The 9,582-nt window shown below is 34.9% G+C and overlaps 1 pseudogene; it reads left to right on the top strand.

The window, feature by feature from the left end:
• Positions 1-9,084: 9,084 nt before the first annotated feature.
• On the top strand, positions 9,085-9,574 carry LOC103583624 (annotated as a pseudogene).
• The last annotated feature ends 8 nt before the right edge of the window (positions 9,575-9,582 follow it).

The following is a 9,582-nucleotide window of genomic DNA, read 5'->3' as shown; positions in this document are numbered from 1 at the left end:
TTTTTATTGCTACTTATAGCAAAACGCAATAGGATAAAGATAGAATTCTCCTCCCAACAGTAATAAAAATGAGTGTTGAAGTGCATCCTCCTCCAGCCCCAGTCAAGTCTTCAGAGACAGCTGGACTGCAACCTTAGGAGACACCCTAACCTGGAATCACCCAGCTAAGCCACTCTCAGATTCCTGACCCATAGAACCTCTGTAAGATCACAGATGTTTGTTGTTTTAAGTTGCTAAATATTCAGATAATTTACTCATTACACAGCAGCAGACAACAAATACCAATATCTTGTTGAAAAAAATATTATTCCTTATGGATTATCCAGTATTTGACCTATTTCTCTATAGAGTTAGCCCCTTAAACAGATTAACAACATGCAAGCAAGAGGAGAAACTCTGGAGCAGGATCAGGTACCCTTCTGGATGGCCCTTTTCTCATTTTCTGAAATTACAAAAATAGTTATGATCTTTCTGTCTTTTGAGTTATTTATGATACTTCCTCTTTTGAATACTTCATTTAAGGTGCTCATCTGTTTGTTTGTTTGTATTTTAATTGAAGAAACTTGGAACAGGATCAAATAGTAACTGAGTTTAAAAGGAAGCAGTGCAGTTCTGCCTTTCTTGTTGAGGGCCTTTCCTGGGTATTGTTCTTGTTACATCTCCCTTGAGATGTTCAGGGGTTTTCTGGCCTCCCAACTTGATGCAAATAGGAGTTTCGTTGGGGCTGAGCAGGATGGGCAGAGAGATCTTTTGGCATTTGGAGGACATTATGTGGGAATAGCAGGCCTAGTCCTAGTGCCAGGGTACACATACATCATAAAATTATTACTCCCTTTCTCTCCCAGTCTCATCAAGACATCCACTCCATTAAATCCATCAAAATTTGTTCTCTTCAGATTATGTTGTTGATGAATTAAATGGAATATTTGGGACCAATATTATTAAACAATATTAGACTAATATTATTAAACATGAAGATAGCACTTTAAAATAATGGTCTGTTGTTGAAAATAATTTTGAATAGCCAATAGTTTTTATTCCAAATCTATACTAATGCTTTCCTTACATCTTTCTCATTACTTCTCCATCCTCTATTTAATTTTCGATATAACCTCCATAATTTGCTTCATATTCACTCCTCATTTATACCAGGATATTAAGTTTTGTTATACATATCAAGTTTCTTTCAAAAATTTATTCATTTACAGTCCTCTACCATTTTGTTTAGTTAATCTTATTCTTAGCTTAAGATAGTTATTTCTGAACGGTTGATGCAAACACTGAAAATTAGGGCATGTATCTTTCCAAGTAGAAGATACTGTTTTAATGTCTTCAAACACATACTCAATAGAAGATATACTCATATGTAGAAGGGTTTTACTATTTACCAGGAATTTTACTAAATATTCTCATTTCTTAAAATTGCCTAGTAATGACATTTGTAGACTTCAATTTCAGAGAAATTTTTCATCTTTATCCTATCACATAGGAAATGGAGATCTAATTAAAAGTAACATAAAGTTGAGTGTTTAGATAAATCTTTCTTTGGCTGAAGAAAGGATAGGTTTTAGAGGAATAAGTATGGAGGGACTATTTTAAGAGTTTATTTTAGTAATGTTGGCAAGAGAAGATGAAAGCCTTGACCAGTATTGTGGATACCCAGGTTGTTCTGTACCTTGGGGACTGGTAACTTTAGAAACTCTTACAGATAGTGCATTTGAAATATGATTGTTCTCACAGAGGACAATGTCAAGAGTGGAAGCATTGGAGCTCCAAAAACAGACACTGTGAGAAGTAGGAAGCCAGGCATGAGAGGAAGAATATAAGGAAAACTGCAATTGACCACCCCGATCAACTGGTTTGTAAGCTGTGTCTCCTCTATGGGGACACTCAGGAACAACAGGGGATATTTTTAGGAATGTTACATTTCTGGGAAAGCTATGTAGCTGATCACTGATGTCCTAGAAATTCATCTATTTGTAGCATGTGAGATTATTTCCTTCTTTTTTTTAAGGCTAAATAGCATTCTATTTTATATGCGTACTGAATTTTCTTTGTCCCGTAGATGGGTATTTAAGTTGTTTCCACTATTGACTATTGTGAATTATGGTGCTGTGAATGTAGGTGTACAAATATCTCTTTGAGATTTTGCTTTACACACTTTGGGGTATGTACCAGATTCAGGATTGCTGGATCATATGGTAGTTCTATTGTTAATTTTTGAGAAATCTCCATACTGTTTTTCATAATGGCTACATCATTTTACATTCCCACCAACATTGCCAGTTTTTCTGCATATTCACCAACACTTTTATTTTCTGATCATTTGATAGTCATCCTGATGGATATGAGGTGATACCTCACTGTGGCTTTCATTTGCATTTATCTTACGATGAGTGATGTTGAGCAATTTTTCATATGCTCGTTGGCCATTTGTATACCTTATTTGGAGAGTTGTCTATTTAAGTCCTTTGCTTATTTTTTAACTGGGATATGTTTTAGTATTGTTGAGTTGGAGAAGTTCCTTATGCATTCTGGATATTAACCCATTATCAGATAAATGATTTACAAATATTTTATTGCATTCAATAGGTTGCCTTTTCACTCTGTTCAAGTAGAATCTTTATTAGCTTAGTTTCACTTCAAATAGCACATTGTTTAGCATTTCCAGGCCATGAATGGTTCAATCCAGTAATCAAAGAAATCTTTACATCCTATTCAAATGTTGCTTACCTAATACCTGACCTGTCATACAAATATCAGCTGTCCATTACTACCTTTCTATCGGACCCCAACTAGATCCACACTTCTTGGGCAGTAAAACAGACTCCAAATTCTAGTTCTTGCTGTTGCTCAGCGAAATTAATCTCAAACCCCAGCAAAATTAATCTCAGATTCTACATTCAGACAAACCAAACCCAAATAGCTTGGAAGAGACTGCTTGGGGAATAATGTTGAAAAGGAACCTGAGAGCACATCTCAACTCAGCAGGGGAGGAGGTTACTGATCAATGATGTCTGACAGTAGGACAAGTCAGGAGGATGGCAGGCCTTGCACCAGGCTTTGGCCATCTGTTTCATAAATGAATTTATGACGATATCTTAATTAATAACTATTATTTACATCTCAGCCAGTAAAAGAAAGAAAAAGACCTACTATCCAGAAGAGTATACTGATGAGTAAGATAACTATAACTTACTGAACTCTTACTATATACCTGGTTTCATGCTTTATCTCACCTCATACAGGCAATACTCTTTGTGATAGGTATTTTTTCCTGTTATGGAGATGATTACACAAATTGACACAAAGAAGTTAGATATCGGCCCAGATTTTATATTCCTAATGAGCAGAACTGAGCTTTAGAAGTAAGAGATGATAGACTCTAAATTTCTCTTCTTGGAGAAGGCTAATCTAGTGACCAGTAAATGATTAGAACACATGAGCACATCCTCCACAATTTACCATCCAGTGTGGGTCACAGAATGATAATATTATGCCACATATACTGGAGCGACAGTGAGATTTATTTATTACTATACAGAGATATACCAATACATCATAAATACAGGGAACTTGGTAGGATTTTTATTGTCACTTTAAAGAGAAGGGAACATTGATTTACTTAGTAGGTGTATTCAATAGAAAGGCAGCCTATCATGACATAAGGGTTGCTGCCATTATTTTATATAACGCATTCAGCAATGCAAAATACTTGGAAAAATTCGGGAACATTATCACATAGCTTGTTGAAAGTCAGTAGATGAGAAATAATATATGTAGTGTATGTTTCTGATCTGGAGCTGCCTAACAGTAACATAAATAATTTCTATTTTTAATCCTGGCATGATTTAAAATAAAAAGAGATGCATGGTCTTGGTGGTGTTTCTGTCTGATACCTGAAATGTGCTTGAGGAGGTTTTCTTCATCAACAGTGTCAGATAGGTTATATCTTTTATTATCTATGAAGTCTGCAGAACACTCAGTGAAGTGTGAATTAAAGGACCAAAGCCCTAAACTACGAAGCAGTATTTCTGACACAGGGAACTAAAGTGGCAAAAAAATAAATAAAAAATAAAGGTGTTCTTTCCCAGACACACCGATAAAACAGAACAAGAATGTAAGACAGGATATTTCTTTTCTTTCCTTTTTTTATATTGTGTTCCTTTGACTGGAGCATATTCACTTAATGGTCTTATAATTATTATCAATTTGAGATGAATTGATAGCAATATCGGGATCATAAATATAGTTTTTGGGAGAAGAAAAAACTATTAGAATCAGATAGTATTTTCTGGGAAGAAAGCCATGAGAGTAAATCAAGTGTGAAATTTAGATTATACTGGTTACTTGAATTTAATGACTTAGTGTGCTCACAAATCCCTGGTTATCAAAATTTAATCTGAGATAAGTAGTTCCTGAGATATATCTAAAGGGAGTTGGAAATAAATGAAATACAGTCTTGCTACTGGACGTTAACACTAGGTATCACAAAGTGAAGAAGTGTGCTGTATTCTACCTCCTTTGGGATGATGATGGTAGAATGACATTGATCGATGTAGCTATTCAACATAAACACATAACGTGCATACAGATGTTTTTGTCTTAAAAGGTGTATGTCATTTGTCTGAGTCATAACACTGCAGCTGAACTTCTAGTCATAAGTTTTTTGAGGATCTATACTGTTCCTTGGCAATCATTCAAAGCAGCATCATGTGCTGGAAAAAAACTCAAATATATATGTATTAAAAGCCGGGTTCTCCATTAGTGAGGTATGAGAGGCTGCTTGGCTTCACCACAGTAAAATACGAATAGCAGAATCTGTCTTTCAGGTGCATCATGATGACATTAATGTGGTAAATACAATACCTGGCACACAATGTGTTTGGTGGACATTTACTACCTTCCCCATTTTTTTTTTTTTTTTGCACCTCACATCCTAGTGCACACTCTCATGTTCATTGCTGGTCTGTTAATAATAGTCAAGATATGGAACCAACCTAAATGTCCATCAACAGATGATTGGATAAGGAAACTGTGGTGTATATACACCATGGAATACTACTCTGCCATAAAAAAGAATGAAATTCTCCCATTTGCAACAACATGGATGAGCCTGTAGAAACTTATGTTGAGTGAAATAAGCAAAGCACAGAGGAATAAATACCACATGTACTCACGCATAAGTGGGAGCTAAGAGAGGAAGAAGGAAGGAAAGATGACAGCCGTGTGCTGGACTTGCAGAGAGAGAGAACATACCTAGGGATACAAAGTAGAATGAGGAAAGGGGGATGCGGAGGGAGGTTGGGGATAACTGGGGGGATAATTGGGTGAGGAACATGGGGTATAATCACAATTTGTGTTAAGGGGCATGCTGCCAGTATGGATCTGGTCATCACATCTTAAGCACTAGTGGTGACAATTTGCTTTATACCCCATGAATATTCATAACCAATTAAAGAGGGTATAATCACAATTTGTGGTAAGGGGCATGCTGCCAGTATGGATCTGGCCATCACATCTTAAGCACTAGTGGTGACAATTTGCTTTATACCCCATGAATATTCATAACCAATTAAAGAAAAAAAATCTTAGTGCACAGATCCTAGTCTTATACACAGCAGGTGATCAACAAGATTGTCTTTTTAAAAAAACAGTTTTATGAAGGCATACTTTATATGCCATAAAACCCACCGATTGTGTTTCAGTCAGTTATTTTTTATACAGAACCCCCCCAAATACACAGAAAATTTTTTAGAATAATTAAGGAGCTCATGATTTTTATCATGCATAATATCAGCAAAGAAATGTAAACTTTATTTCTGTATGCCAGAAACCAATGGTCAAAAGTCGTAATTTAACAAATTTATAATTTATTACGGAAGCTATATATAATTATAAAATATACAATTTATAATATTGACTAAAATAAAAGGAACAGAAATAAAATGTACAATAAAATGTATAAGATCTATATGGAGAAAATTATCAAATATTATTATAAAAAACAAAGATCTATATAAATATATAGGTACATCATATTCAAAGTTATCAAACATTAATATCTTAAATTTTTAGCTATTTATCCAATGATCTATATATTAAATATTTCTAATCAACATTCCAACAAATATTATTTATAGGACTTCATAGTAAGATTTCGAAGCTTATACAGAGAACAAATGCCCAGGAATAACTATGGCATGACTGAAAATGAGCAAGATATAAACTTGTCCTACCTGATATGCTAATATACTATAAAGCTATAATAAATACAGTATGGCTTAGGTATAAAGATAGATAAAACAACATAGATATATATGATATACTTAAATATTTGAAAACTTTATATGTGGAAGAAGTTATAATTTCGGATTAATGGGGAAAGTGTGGATTTCCATAAATGGCATTTGTGACATGAATTTACATTACATAACAAAATAAAGTCCAAATGGATTAAAAACTTAAGTGTAAGAGATAGATTTTTAAATTTTTGGACAGAAATAGGAAACATAGGATACAAGAAAATTTCTTTATGATCTTGTCATAGGAAACAATTTTTTAAATAAGGCCCCAAAAGCATATGATCCATAAACTTCACAAATGAGGAATTATAGTGAAATTTAAAATTTTATTTATTAAGGATATGGAAAAATAGGGCACTTGAGAATATTTTGTACTCTATCATCAACAAAGCTGTAGATAAAATTTCAGTTTAGACAAAGAAAGCCTAAAATTCTATAAGAAAAATTCTTACAACCAAATAGGAAAATAAGCAAATGACATTTAAAGACATTTTGCAGAGAAGGAAACAAACTCATTTAAAAAGCATCAATTTCATTACACATCAGGAAAATTCAATTTAAAAATACAGAGAATTTCACACCTACCATATTGAATGTAAAAAGTTTGACTTCAAAGGTTTTAGAAAGCAAATGGGTAGTAAACTCCCATATGCTCTTGATGGGAGTGTTTTTAATGGATAGCATCACTTTGCATCTGAATTTGGTGATATACAATCTGTTACTATATAGCAATGAAAATGAATGAACTATAGCAGTGCACATTAACGTGATGGGTCTCAAGTAATATGTTGAGGAAAGTGAGCAAAACACTAAAGAATGTGTATGTTTTATGTGTTTTATATGAATTTCATAAAAAACTAAAATATTGGGGATCCATTCGTGTAAGGTTATCAGAGTCCATCTGTGCTGCTGTAACAGAATACCACTGACTAGGTCGTTTCTAGAGAACAGAATTGTATCCCTCATAGTTATAGAGGATGGAAATCCAGTATCAAGTCACTGGCATTTGGTGTCGGGTGAGGGCTGCATCCTCTGGAGTGAAGGAAATATTATGTCATAACATGGCAGAAGGTGGAAGGTCAAGAAGGGGAAAATTCCCCCTCTCAAGCCCCTTTATAAGGGCACCTACTGCTATTCATGAGGGAGAAGCTCTCATGACCTAACCACTTCTAAAAGAATCACTCTAAATCTCTCTTAATCATATCACATTGGCGTCTCTTGAATTTTGGAGCAGACACATTCAAACCATAGCAGAGATAAAAGTAAAATGACAAGCAAGGAAATAATAAAATTTAGGACAGACATATTTGGGAGAGAGAGAGTGAAATTCAGGGGGCACAGAGGGGTTCAAACTTTCCAAATAGGGGTAGAGGGTAGGATAGAGTAATTTACAAGGCAAAGGAAAATTCTCTTTAGTTGCAAGGAGAGGAGGGTGGAATGCTCATATGTAAATAAATCTTGTCTCCATCACAACAGCAAATATTTAAATGATCCCTGTCTTCTGTAGAATTTTACACGTTTTATAACTGATATCATTTCTTCCCTCCCATTTCAATAATTTTGTAAATTATTGGATGAAGTGTTGCTATTACAAGAACTTGTGAGCGATCTACAAATCTCTCTGTTCATCACAACAAACAGTGCTTCATTGATCCTTTCTTGCATGGATTCCATTACGAGTTTATATTCTCAGTTTAAATAAAACTCTCCTTAAAGAATGTCTCCTATTGAATTTTAAAACTTCCTGCCAGTATACATTTTCCAAAATGGCAATGGTATTTTAACAAAGTGTTTTCCTAATAAAAGTGCTTGCTCAAATTTCCTTTAAATTCAATCCTTTGATTCTTCTTCTACTCACTGGTTCTATTAATTCATTTGCTCACTCACTTATTCCTCTAATATCTAATGAGCATCTGCTATTCATTAGTTAAAGAATATTATCTCTCTTCTTCAGGATGAAACTTAAAATACTTTAAGAGAGGTATGAAACTCCTTCTTTCCCTCTTAAGCATCACAAATCTACTTTGTCATTCTTTACAGTTTTGTATTTCTTCACCATCCTAATTCCTTTCTTTTGAGCATTTTTAAGTGTCTTATAAGCCATTATTACATTACAATTGGTTGAAACTTCTTGCTTTATGTTATTTAAATTCTATCTTGCTATATACATTATCTTAAAACATGTTTAATAATTCCACACTTAAAAATGTACTAACTTGAGATTAGACTAATTGATTAAATTATTTTGTAATTGATTTGAACCACTGATGCCCAAATTTCTCTGGAGCTAAAAATCTCTTGGGGAATTTCTTAGTGTATAAATCATCAAACCTCAACCTTGGATATTTTCATTCAATAAGCCTGGGTTGAACTTGGGGATCCCACTTCATGTTTGGTCTTTTTGAAATAAACACTCAAGTGATTCATCTCTTCAAAGAAGTTTGGAACCTATTGGTATAGTATGTTATTGTAGATACAATTATTTCAAATATTATCATGAGTTATTATTATGCCACACATTTAATCCCTTTACTGATTTTGTATATAAAAACATGTAACTTAAATTAATGCTATTCTGAATATTTTAGACTGGTCACATCTAACTCAGTGGGCTGTTTTGGAGAACCAAAGCCCCAATCTGATTCTGTTATTAACTGGCTATATAAACTTGGACTAGACCAATTTTCTCTTAGCCTGGCTTTCTTGATCTATAAAAAAGCAGATAGTACTGGTTTACTGGAATTGCGGAAGCATTCGGGGGTCCTAATATGCAGCAGTCATGTCTCCTATGTCTTATAACGGAGGGGCCATCATGGCCATGAAGGGGGAGAACTGTGCAGCCATCGCTGTGACAGATGTTTTGGGACCCAGGCCCAGATGGTGACCACAGACTTCCAGAAGATCTTTCCTATGGGTGACCAGCTGTACATAGTCCTGGCTGGGCCAGACACAGATGTCAGCAGCTCAAGTTCGAGCTGAACCTGTATGTGTTGAAAGAAGGTCGGCAGATCAAGCCTTATACCCTCATGAGCATGGAGGCCAACCTCTCGTATGGGAAATGGTTTGGACCCTACTACACTGAGCCAGTAATTGCTGGGTTGGACCCAAAGATCTTTAAGCCCTTCATTTGCTCTCTAGACCTCATTGGCTGTCCCATAGTGACTGACAACTTTGTGGTCAGTGGCACCAGCACTGAACAAATGTACGGGATGTGCGAAACCCTCTGAGAACCCAACATGGATCCAGAACACCTGCTTGAAACCATCTGCCAAGCAAT

This window comes from Galeopterus variegatus, unplaced genomic scaffold (assembly GCF_000696425.1).
Source record: "Galeopterus variegatus unplaced genomic scaffold, G_variegatus-3.0.2 Scaffold24954, whole genome shotgun sequence".
NCBI lineage: Eukaryota > Metazoa > Chordata > Mammalia > Dermoptera > Cynocephalidae > Galeopterus > Galeopterus variegatus.
The sequence above is the reverse complement of the archived record's forward strand: the minus strand, read 5'-3'. Positions and strand labels throughout refer to the sequence as shown.